This window comes from Anas platyrhynchos, chromosome 1, assembly GCF_047663525.1.
Source record: "Anas platyrhynchos isolate ZD024472 breed Pekin duck chromosome 1, IASCAAS_PekinDuck_T2T, whole genome shotgun sequence".
NCBI classification, from domain to species: domain Eukaryota; kingdom Metazoa; phylum Chordata; class Aves; order Anseriformes; family Anatidae; genus Anas; species Anas platyrhynchos.
In genome coordinates, this window is record NC_092587.1 from 19,086,369 (window position 1) to 19,099,558 (window position 13,190).

Below are 13,190 nucleotides of genomic sequence, written 5' to 3' on the forward strand. Positions count from 1 at the left end.
GAAGGGAAGGGAAGGGAAGGGAAGGGAAGGGAAGGGAAGGGAAGGGAAGGGAAGGGAAGGGAAGGGAATCTTGTTCCTTGATAAAGGGAAATCTGGGAAATGTTCCACAAAGATAAATATAATTAGCTAACTAGTAAAAGGGGAAGGTCTATTCTTAGAATAATCTGCTTATCATTCTGAATTTTTGCTATGAATTTTGAAAAGATATCTGTAAATTTCATCCTAAAATACTTAACCACAACAAGGAAGTGGAAAGGTTGAAAACAGATACAGGTGAAAATGTCTCTGTTTTCATTAATAAGTGTTGAAAAATACATGTATACACCTGAAATGCAGATATACATAGGATAAACATAGAATATTAGAAGTGATGTCCTCAAAAGTGGAACTACTCATACTGACCTTCTCTCTTCTGATAAATTGTATTTTCCTAACTTTTTGATAAAGCTGAATTCAACCATCAGTCGGTATACATGTCTTTTATTTCACATTTGGATTGTAGAGACTATGTAAATGATCACTAATTGCTCTCTGGAGAGCTGTGTGCCCCCTTTTTGATCTATGTATTTTCTCTGTGCATTCTTCTGAGAGTACAGAAATACTGGAGGAATTGCACAGCATGTAGTTTGGAAAAAAAAAAAAAAGGTTTTGAAAGAGAAGATGCTTAGGAATGTAAGGTGTATCACATTTGAATTCCTCAGTGTTTTATGTATGGAAATATAGTACAACTTCAAGAAAGGTTATATGATATTTTTAACTGCACAACACAATAATTGCTTTTGATTATTTTTTATTATTATTATTTACACTGACAAAGTGTTTATAACCCATTATTTCTCAACGGGTATAGTCAGTTGAGTATAGGATATATTCTGAATCCTAACTCAGTTGCTAACATTTTCAAAAACAGATTACACTTCAATTGTTCTCTATACCATTCCAAAGATTGAAAGCCACAGGCAATAAACAATCATTTACACAAAATGCAGTAAACATTAGAACTCCATTTGATAACTTCAGAGTATAAAATAAGTTTAGAATTTCACAGCCACCCCAATGTTGTTCACATGCTGAAACTACTGTTGTGACCCCTGGATCACTTAGGAAATAGGTGCAGCAGGAAACTTTAAGTCTGCAAATCTAACTAAAATTATTAGCTTCCTCCTCACCTCTCAGTTTTTAAAGTGGTATTACCTATTGTTTCTATGTCTGTCCACTTTTAAAATACAGCCATCTGTTCTTCTCTTCTTCTATAGCAATACGAAAAATCTCTCGTGCGATAGTCTACTGTCCAAAGACAGTACTCCCATGGTGATCTGTAACACAATTGATAAGAGATTATATGACCCCTGTGGACACAAAGAAATAAACCAAATTAATGATTTATAATTTAACAGCTTTTTTTACTTTCTCTCAGAATTTAAGAAATTTACTTACAAAACAGTTAATCTTCAAAATATATGCAGCTTCACAGTTGCTAGCATAAATTAGTTATGAAAATACCATTACCCTAAAGGAAAAAGACACTGACCTAGCATGCGATGATGTAATTAAATTATGCCCCTCAGCTTCAATATTATACTAAAAATACATGCAGCTATAGTAACAAATGCTCCAGGATTAAACAAGTCTGGCAATTAGAATAAAAAATTATTATTTCCTAAAATCACTGGAAACATGTTAGTGTACAAGAAGAAAATTTAACTCTAAAGCAGTATGAACAGTTCTTATTACACTTGTTGAAGTAACATCATCAGTTAATGTTAACGTAACACTGTGCAGATCCTTGACGGGTGTAAACTGACCTAATTATATTAAGGACAATGGAATTATACTAATTTATGTTAGCCTAGAATCTGTCCTCAGGGCTTTGTTCTCTTGTACTTATCTATCCATGGAGCTCTAAATAACACTTTAACAATAATAATAAGTATATTTCCTGAGGATTTCAGTCATCTGCAGCTTTGAGAAGTCATGTTTCATACATATTCTCTTCATAGACAGAGGCATAGCTATCAGTGTTTTCCTAATTGTATAATTCCTAGGAAATTTCAGCAAAACAAATATGTTGTGTTGTCTTATCTTTCTTGTGTTCTTGCAGATGAGAGAAAAACATCTGTCAGGAGGTCAGGCCCAATCAATCACCTGGATCTTCAGTGAGTCAAATATCTTCAACCTATGTACCAACTGGTTGACATGCTTTGTTTAAACACAAACAGCTGAAAGACATCGACAACATTTGATAACAACTCAAAGGCTTATCTCAAGTTCCAAATTTTTCACTGTATTCAGTAAAATTGTTCAAAGTCTTGGCTGACCAAGATGCAGTTCCAGAAGTTTTTTCATATGAAAATTGATGAATGAATTAATAATACTCCTGTTCATTGTAAACGTATTTTAGATACACTCTTTGAATCTGATTTTTTTGAGCATAATCAAGATTGGAATGATTTTCCAATGGATGGAAAATCCTGTTTATGCAGGATTTCCATTTCACTCAAGTCCAAAAAAAAACCAAGTATTTTGAAAATTAATCCCCCACTATTTTAATGAAACATCAGAGACATGCTCTCAAATTCTACCTTCAATACGTCAATAAGTTTTGCTGATGGATTGGAAGTTGCTTATGTTAATAAGTGTTGTTCTGAAAGAGTAAAAATGTTGTGTAACTTAACATACCAGTAGATTTTCCCTTTCACTTTTATCTTAGACCTCAACACTCATACATATAGACATGCAGTTATTGACTTTTCTTCCCTCCATAGGCTTGTGTCAAAGTACTTGACTGAATACTGTAGATTGTAGATTTTCATGAACATAGGTAAATCAAATTTTTACATAATAAGAAACTACACTAAAACATCTACCCTGCAAAGTCTGATAGCACAACTAAGAGACCGATCTATGCAGGTTTGTACTGGGTCTGGCTGGGATATTAAATTTCCCCACAGCAGCCCATAGAGTGTTGTGCTTTGCACTTGTACCTAGAACAGCACTGATATCACACCAATATTTTGGTGTTATTGAGCAGACCTAGTGCAACAACAAGACTCTCCCCAACCCCACCCCCTACTCCCTCAGCCAGTAGGGGTGGGGAAGGAGTAAGAAATGGAGAGGGGACATCACCAAGGCAGCTGACCTAAACTGGCCAAAGTGATATTCCTTATCATATGGTATCATACTCAGCAAGAAAAGCTGGGAAAGGAGAAGGAAAAGACTCTTCTTATGAAAAAGTCTGTCTTCCAAAACAATCAATATGCATATTGCTGCCTTGATTCCCAAGATGTGGCTGAATGTGGCTCATTGATGGGAAGTAGAGAATGATTGTTTTTCTCTCTTTCTTTGCTTCCATTTTTCCCCTCTTTCTTTTCTCTTTAATTAAATTATCCTTATCTCAACCTGCAGGCTTTCTTCTTTCCCAACATAGTTTCTCACCACCACCACCCCCCGCAACCCACCTCACTGAGGAGGGGGAGTGGGAGAGGTTGTGTCTAGTTCGGCCATCCATTTGAGTGAAGTCACAAAGTTATCTATATGCAAGAGAGATGAGAATGAGAGTAACTAGCAGAAATCCCTCAGAGAAGCTGTGCTAGGAGGAAGTGCAGAAGTAGCTGCAGATACTTTCACTTTGTAAGAGTAACCTCAGCACAGGTTCTTTCTCAGTAACCTTGGTTACATCATAAGAAAATAGTGTGTGCCACAGTTTATATTCCTTCCAGCCAGTGGTGCTCAACATATTCTGTTTGGGGCATTTGGCAACAAAATAGAATTTAACATTATATCATACATCTTTAACAAGCTAGATTTGGATTATTGCTAATCACTTGTAGCAAGAGATCCTAATATCATAAGATACTACCAAATGAAAATCGAATATGAGGAGAAAAGCCTTACATATTCCTTGCAGACAATGAAAAGGCTGCCTGCGATATTAGGCATTGTACATATTGGTTCAATGTAATTTGTATTGAGAGCCCAGATGTGACAGCACTGATCATTGTTTTTGACATTATTAATAATTCATATCTACATATCCAGAAATCTAATTTCAGTTTGATCACCTCCATTATTCTGGCAGGTTTTCAAACCTTTTGATGGTCACTGACATAGGGAATATTAATAGACAGGAAAAAAAACAAACACTCAGAATTATAAATATATATGCTTCATATCTAGCAGCTAAAAATGGCATCTACTATTTTCCCTGAGACTTCTTGCACATTGTAGACATAAACAGCTTTTATGGAAAGCGCTTAAATATCAGGGTAAGATCACTAGCTCCTAGTTCTAGACATTAATTTCAATAAATATTTCCAAATTTCAAGATCTCAAGGCAATATTCATGAAGTATACGGTATGAAACTATTGTTGCATTTCATTATGCATTATAAAGATTTAAATATTCCACTGAAAAAATATTTTGCTTTATATCAAGATTTTTCTTCACTCAAATATTTATGAAAATATGAGTTGAAATTCCTGTTTTAATGTAGAGGTTTGTTTTTTTTTTTCACCTCAGGCATGACTCCTTCATTAAAAAAGATTATCTGTATTCCCAAGTGCACAGTTCCGTTGTTTTGATCTTTAATATCACAGTGAAGCTGGCAGAAAAATGGAGCAGTGCACTGAAAAAATTGTAAAATGATCTTAATTAATTTCCTTCCTATCATTTAAGAGGAGGAATTCCACTTTATTGTAAAGTATTTACGTTTGTAGGTAAGGCATGCATTTCAATATATTCAATAAGTCTTGAAGGATGTCCAGGGAATTCATTAAAAGCCAGGACCTAGAGTAAACTTTATTTAGCCAGCCTGGAGGTTACTGAAATAATGTGGTGTTTTGGGAAGGTGATAGTATAACTGCGGAATACTAAACACTTTTTTTTTTTTTTAATATCAAAGTAGCTATTACAATTGGCCTTTTTTTTTTTTTTTTAAACTCCAGATACTTTTTAATTCAGTAGCAAAGCAGATACAATGATACTATTGAGAACATGAAGGACACAATTGGTAGTATTTGGCTGAACATTTATTTTGTATATGCAATGACGGTCATTTAAACACTCATTAAGTCATCAACATGTACAAGAATGATATGATGAAGAGGAAAGCTTAAAGAAGGCAATAAGATCTGGAGGAGTTTAAGGGGTTGTTTCTATGTGAATTGGCACTATACCATTAAGAACTGAAAATGCAGATGTTTTCTGCTCAAAACTGGGCTCCAGTAAAACCTCCGGGGTAAATGTTCTGTACAAAGTCACCACATGAAAAAAATTGTAGAGCCTTGTAGCAATAGGCTTGATCTCTTCTATTTTCTCTCTAGTTTAACTTTTTCTCAATAAAAATAATTGAATAAATAAATAAATATTGGCTTTTATGCTGACAGCTTTCTCATGGACCTTTCAAAAGTTTTTAGAAATGCATTTGGAGATTTAGAGGAATTATTTTTATGCTAATATTAAGAACAAGTTAACTTGTATAATCCATTATTAAAATTTGTGGTTCTATGCAATCACTCAGCTATGCTGCTGACTAAGTGGTGTTCCTGGCTATGAGAGTAGACTGACATATATATTCTCAGAGGAGAATCACAGAATAGCAAACACGATGCAGTGAATAATTCAGATCTGGGTAACAGATAATGTTTGACACTCTTGATGAAAGCTAGTTCATTTAAACTGCAGGCGCACTAACAGAAATCCTTCATTATATTGAAAAATCCTGTGCCTTAGATATTTTTAAGTTTTGAGATAACTTACATATTTATAGGAATCTTCTTATTTCATGCCTATATTTACTTAATTTAATTTTATGGACAGTTATTAACTGTCACACTGAAACAACTGATTGATAACACAGTTGAATGACGTTCTTCTAGCAAGTACCATGCATTTTATTTTATGTGTTCTCAACAATGTAAGAAAAAATAAGTAATCTTAACATTGGTAAACTGTTTTTATCTCAAGAAGGTTGGGGGGAGGGTAAGAAAGATCTATTTTATAAAACCACACAAAATGTAAAAAATCTTGAAGAGGAGACTATTTTTATTGTACCCTCTTTCTCCTTCTCTCTCCCACCCACGTAATGTTGATTTTTTTCAGTTTAGATACTCTTGACCAACATTCATGGGACATTACCAGACATAACTATCTCTCTCTCTCTCTATATATATATACATAACTATATATAGAGATACATAACTATCTATACTAGGTTGAACATATTTAACTCCCTCATTTTTAAATTTTGCAACAAAAGAAAGTACTATGGACATTCATAATCTGTCCAAGACGACAATGTGATGAACCATGTATCACTCTTGTCTGCTGTGGTGAGGACAGATCTTCAAGGTAATGCTAAAAGTAGCTCCACTGTCCTCCCTGAAGTATTCAGCCTCTGAATGTTGTTGGCATTACTGAGTATATTCAGAATGTATGGTATTGGAATAATAAATAAATAAATAAATAGAATTTAACTGACTTTAACACTTTTTTGTTGTTGTTGTTTTGTTTGTTTGTTGTTTTGTTTTGTTTTTTGTTTTGTTTTCTAGGCCTGGCTCTGCTCCTCAAGTAAAGTTGTTCCTCAGTTAACTTAGATCTGTAAAAAGGGTATGCTTGATAGAGTGCATATGTGGTCCAGATACACCTGGCTGCTGAAGGATTCAGCTCCTTGCAGTTGCTCTTGGCAATTCAAAGAAGTCTCAATGAAAGTTTACTTTTAGTTTTAATTAATAGTCTTCAGAAAAATAATTTCAATCAAAAAATATGACAATTAGTAATTAAATTACCTTTTCTTATTTTATGAATTTCTGATAATAAAGGTCTCATAGATTACTGTTGTCATTAATCATTACTTTTTTTTTTTTTCAGACCAATTTAAGATAAAACCTTTGTTCTTTGCACAGTTTGTATTGAATTACACCTCCCCTTTTATTCCAGAAGATTTTAACAGGCTAGGAGGACATGGCAATTTTCTACTGCTCCTTTTATTACCAGGATTTGCATATCCTTTTTTACTGAACTGTGAAATTGGCATTACAAATTCAAGTAAGCTACAGTTTCCAGACATGACAAATAATTATGAGGCCTAAATAAAATCAGGCATAAGATCACATTTGTTGGATCTCCTGATATTATTTTGAACACAGCTCTGTACTGAAATCAGGTTCTTAGAGAGTAAGTTTTTATATAAAATGATTCTAAAAACATAACCCTCTATTTTTTGGCATCAGAAGAATATGGGAACACTAATATGGTAAGGATTGACACACAGTACAAACAATGCACAATGCACAAACAATGGTAAAGAGGACTCAGAACATGATATACTAGAGCTTTACATATTAACTGGGAAGGGTCATTGAAGACCGTTTTATGTGACTTCAAAAATAATGTGCAACTGCACAGTGTAGAGAATTAACTCCTTAAAATCCTCCGACCTAAGATCAAGAAGCATTTTCCTCACTGCTAAGAGTAGCAAATATCTGAGGACTCTTGCTGTGCTTCATCATTTATTAGAGCTATCTTTCACAAACGGGCTTTGGAAACTGACAGTCTCTGCAAACACCTAAGCAGACCACCAATGACATTAAAAGCCTTATATTTGTTAGAGGGTATGCAGATGTTCTGTGGCTTGTCATACATTTGGGTCTTTACATTCTTCCTTCTAGGTAATACTTATTATAATCATCATATTGGCAAGCTGACACGATGAGCCACTCCAGTCATATTTTTCTGTTACAAATCTATTTTTGACACATTTTTAGAATATTAAGCAGATGATCTCTAACTCTGATTGAAACTCAATTCTAAGATTTAAACATTCCTTTATAACATTGTATCTCCAGTCAAATTTTTGAGATATTTCTAATTTTTCCAGAACAGGTGACTGGATGATTTCAGAGTATTTGTTAAAATTTGGTTGAGTCTGGCTCTTGTTATTAAAGTCTCCTGACTATAATCTTGCTTTGAACAGAAAACATATGAATTATCATAGAGTTAGGGAACAATTCTAGTTGGGAGGGACTGAAAGAAGATCCCAGGTAAAACCTGCTGTTTAAATCTCAACTACGAAGTCAGAGAAGGTTGCATAGAATTTTAACCTGTTTGATCTTGAAAACCTCTGTGAAGGTATTTCCCCCTACAAACACACTTCTCACCTTTGGTCTGGCCTTTGCCTTGTTCAAACACTGGCCGTTGCAGGCAAGGCCTTGCTCAGCCAAATAGCGACGACAGTATTGGCTCAAGCTGGGTGCTGGAGAAACTGACAGACATCTTGTTCAGCAGCTGATGGCCAATGGAGCACAGACACACAAAAACAACAACAACAAATGACTATTAGTCCATTATCTTACCCAATAGTGAGCCAATGGGCTAAGAGCCCTGTGAGCTCTTCTGCACAGCAGCTGGTTGCACAGCAGGATTTCCTCTTGTGTCGGGACACCTCTTAAGGTCAAAACTGCTGCAGAAATTCCTTACTCCTTATGAGAGATACCTTGATGCAATACATCCTTAAAAAGTAATTAATAGCTTGCTAAAATTTGAGAGACTCACTAAAATTATATCTTTGACTGTGTACATATAACCCTTAGCTATGAACCACTGACCAAGTCTGGGACTAGAAGTGGATTCAGCCACACCATTACCTCTTCTGTTCAGGAGTTTGGAAAACAAGGAGGGTCCACTCTGAACCTTGTGACTGAAAAGAAGGGTCTTCCTGACACATCTGACTTACCTTGTACTCTATACAGTAAATAATCAAGAGTAATTTGCCATCTCAAATCTGACTAAGTTGTTGTCTTAATTACAACTAATTTTTGTTAGACTATTACATTATATCAATACATGTATTGCTGCTTCCCTATTATGAGTAAAGCATATAATTTCACCTGTAACAGTCTCTGAGGGTGGGTAGAAATTAGACAAACACTTCTGCAGTTCTTGAGTGTCTTAGTGACTATGGTGGATTGCCTTGGCTGGCTGCCAGAGATCCACCCAGCCATTGTCTCATAGCCCCTCTTCAACAGGACAAAGAGAGAAAATTAGCCAGAAAAAGCTCACAGGTAAAGCCAAGGACGGGGAGACTGATTAACAATTACCATCACAGCTGACAAAGACTCCACTTGGGGGAAATTAGTTTACTGCCAATTAAAAAAAGGCTTGCCTAGTGAGAAACGAAGGCAAATTAAAACAATGCTTTCTCCTACCCTTATTTTTTTTTCAGGCTTAACCTCACTCTTTCACTCCCAGTTCCTCATGCAAATATTGCAGGGGAAAAGGGGGTTGTGGCAGCTGCATCCCTCAGCCTGGGCAGAGACTCCTGGCCCTCAGGCATAGTGCCAATGGGATTCCAAGAGGGATTACCAGAACCAGTAGATGAGGAGGCTGCTCTTAACATCCCAATTTAAAATTACTAGTTCAGTTGTGGCTAAATCTGAATACGTAAGGAAATCCTATGATTTCTGTAATTATTTTATTTTTCTCCCCCTGTAGAGAAATAATGAACATAGAATAGTTTTAGCAGTACTTTCAGAAGCAGAAGGAATAGAAACAATGTATAACAAAAACAATATATAACAAATACAGGGTAACACATATATAGCTTTAAAATATTTTACCTTCTTTTCATCCCAATACACTGATGTCTCCTTAACAGCAATAGCTTCCCCTCTAATTAAGGGGTTTTGAATAATTAGGTTCAGCTGAATGTAATTAGCTTCCAGCTGGTAGTGCTTATCTAAGTTGCATTGAATAGTATTGAATTCCATAAGGGAAAAAAATATATATCAAAAACTTCTTTTCTACTTGACACTAGTCACTAACAATAGCCAGTGTTTTCTGCTCTTATTCCTCTTGACTTCTAGACGTGCTTACCCTAGTTGGATTGCCCACTTTGTATCACAAGGAACTTGTAATAGTAAATTTGTTGAGTCTTAGTACTAGCATGCTGCTTGTTTTTGACTTGAAAGCTTTACTAAGAGTCTGAGTCTTTAGGTTTCTGATCTAGCTCACCTCCCCCTCAGTGATATAAAACAGTTTTATTGTTAAGATTTCTCATTACTGGTTGCCTCACAGGTAAAGGTTTCAAAGAGAAAAAGTGAAATATAACTAGTTTTCCCTGAATAATAGTAGAGTATCAGGTCTCAATCATGTAGTTCTAAGGCCACAGAAATTGTTCATTAAAAAGTGTTCTCCCTGCATTCCTACTAAGCCTTCCACAGGTTCATGAGGTTCTTTAGAGCATGTTTCAAATTCATTTATTCTAAGAACTGTAGTTAATTCTTTCACTGAAGGAGTATTGTATTAATTCTTGATGTAGCTGCAGGCACATGGCTGGATTTGTAATCTTTTTTTCTCTATGTTTAGTTCTTATTTTACCCACCAAATTATTGGTATATCTGTTCTTTTATTGACTTTCAAAAACTCTGTATTCTTCTGTATTTTCTGCTTTCCATCTCTAAGTCTTTCAGGTTTAATCCTTATTTACTACAGTGAAATTCTCAAGTATTAAGTTCTTTTAGTTTTGTAAGGCTCCCTGTACAAAATCATCCTTTTAACTCCCTCTTGAATGATTTGAATTATTTGAATGTAACAGAACACAAAAGCATTTAAAAGAAATTCTACTTACGGAACGGACTTATCTGGATTTTCCTCATTCTCTTTCTGGTCCTGACTTTTATTCTTTCAACTCTCCCGTCCTTTATGTTCTGTTTATTTTCATCCTTCATATCTGCTGTTTGGGAATGGTTGTGATATAGATTAGGAGAAGATTGGAGAAGATTTGCTAGATTATCTTTAAGGCTTGTATAAAAGTAACACAGCATTTTCATTATTCCTTGAATTTTCTTTCCAATGTAAATAGAATTCTTCCTAGATTAATCATAATTACAACAAGGAGAAAAAAAAAATTATTGGTGTAAATAAGCAAAGCTGTATTCTTTACTATTGTATGTGTACATGCATATACATTCCCAGGAATATAAAATAGCGGAAAAAATGGTATGCAATATTCTTGTAAAGGGCAAGCTGGAAATCCTTGTAAGAATTTTCCCCAACAGACTTTTTCTAACCTTTGTTATACTACTTCTTTGTTCTTTTCTAGCCTATACAAATGTGTAGAACTGGTTTATAGGATTTTTCATTTTGTATCTGAGTGAGTGGATCAGTTTCAGAGTTGTATGTGCTTGTCGGAAATAAACCATTAGAAAAGAAATCAAATACATGAGTTTTGTACCTCTTTCCAAATGGACAGTATTCATGCTAATTTTTTTCCTCTTTTTTTTTTTTTTTTCCCTCCTCTCATGAAAAAGCTTCCTTTTCAAACTTTGCTCTGGCTTGTTAAAGGTTTTATATCTGTGATCTCATGTAACTATAGTTGTAGGTCACATTTAACATCTTTAAAAGGAAAGAAGTAACCTCTTAAGGTTCCTATGATGGACTTCAATGTTAGATAGAAACATGAATGAGTAAGTGAACTTCCCGTTAAAGTGTTAGACTGCAGAATGAATAGATAGGGTATCTGACACAAGCAATAATTTATGTTGTCATAACTGACTTTTTTTGAATGAATGAAACATTCATTTCTAGGTATATTTCATATAAATTAATTTTAACATAATACAGAGCCTAACTTAATCCTTTACTTTGAAGTTTACAGATATATTAAGCAAGATAAATAAACTCGAGTGTTTTTTTCCATCTTTGAAATAAAGTATAGAATAATTCTCCGCCCTCGTGAGACCCTACCTGGAGAACTACATTCAGCTCTGGAGCCCCCAGCATAAGAAAGATGTGGACGTATTAGAGAGAGTCCAGAGGAGGGCCTCAAGAACGATGAGAGAGTTGTAATATAGCTCTCATGAAAAAAGGCTGTAGGAGTTGAGATTTTACAGCTTGGAGAAGGGATGACTCCTAGAGGACCTCAGAGTAGCCTTCCTGTACTTAAAGGGACCCAACAGGAAAGGTGGGGAGGGACTCTTACTCAGGCGTGTTGTGATAGGACAAGAAGTAATGACTTTAAGGAGGATGTAAAAGAGGTTTAGATTCAACATTATGAAGTAATTCTTCACTCTGGGGTGGTGAGGCACTGGAACAGGTTGACCAGAGAAGCTGTGGCTGTCCCATCCCTGGAAGTGTTCAAGGCTAGGTTGGTTTGGGCTTTGGGTAATCCAGTCTGGTACCCATGGCAGGGGGGTCAGAACTAGATGATCGTTAAGGTCTCTTCCAACCCAAACCATTCAATGATTGTATAAAAATGTATAAGAGCTATTCTTTTATAAATGATCAGATTATGGGATACTAAAAGTTTAATGGGGTTACCTATACTTTGGGATTTACTTATTAGGGAAATTGTAAGAGTATTTGCTCTCTAATACTTTATGTTCATACTCCTTTTTATGACATAAATAAACCAAAGGTGAAAGCATTTACAGTTTTCAGTTATTTATTGAAATATAATTATTATTGTTTTCAGCTATTTCTTGAAATCAATATCTGATTCTTCTTGACAAACAATTAACAAACAATATCTGATGCTTCTTGAATGTTGCAAACAAAATAAGGACTCAGTACCATATCGTTGAATACATCAAAATATATTTAAAATACAGTATACAAGATGCCCTACTCCCTTCACAGTAAAACAGAACAGAATGTGGAACTCTGTGATGAGTCCTTGAATCGGAGAAGTGTAAATGTAGCCAAAGCTATTCTTCAATAGCCAAAACTACATGTTTAGAATGTAATGTTTAGAAATAATTTCTGTGTTCTGAAGCTTCTCTTCTTTCTCCATCACTGTGGAAAAAAGCACCAAACTGTCTAATAATCCAGTCAATAATCAAAGCATCATCTTCAACTTGGACCTCTCTTTACTGAAACTGTTTTTAAATGGTACCTCTCTTTTTCTGTAACCTCACTTACACAGTTTTGACTGCATAACCTTGCACAGAGAAGCATTTCGGCTCTCAAGCTGCTTGTATTTAGGATCGTAAAACATTCTTTTCCCTAAGAGTGAAAAATTATTATGTCGTTATGCACCTATCCAGAATACATCAAATGTTTCCTAACTCTTCTAAATATACCTATAATCATTTTCTGTCTTACTAACCAACATTGCCATTGTTAGTTTGACACTCTCTTGGCAGCCTGTACCCATCTTGTGACTTGTTTGTTAAATTTTTGCATAGAAAGTATT

The 13,190-nt window shown here is 35.0% G+C and overlaps 1 long non-coding RNA gene across 1 annotated transcript; it reads right to left on the reverse strand.

Annotated features, from left to right (window-relative positions):
• Positions 1 to 899: 899 nt before the first annotated feature.
• Positions 900 to 11,902, reverse strand: LOC106018521 (uncharacterized). The gene is made up of 4 exons (XR_002404224.4): positions 11,744 to 11,902; positions 10,626 to 10,730; positions 8,158 to 8,284; positions 900 to 1,316 (listed from the first exon to the last, which is right to left on the reverse strand). It is a non-coding gene; the product is annotated as an uncharacterized lncRNA (long non-coding RNA).
• Positions 11,903 to 13,190: the final 1,288 nt, after the last annotated feature.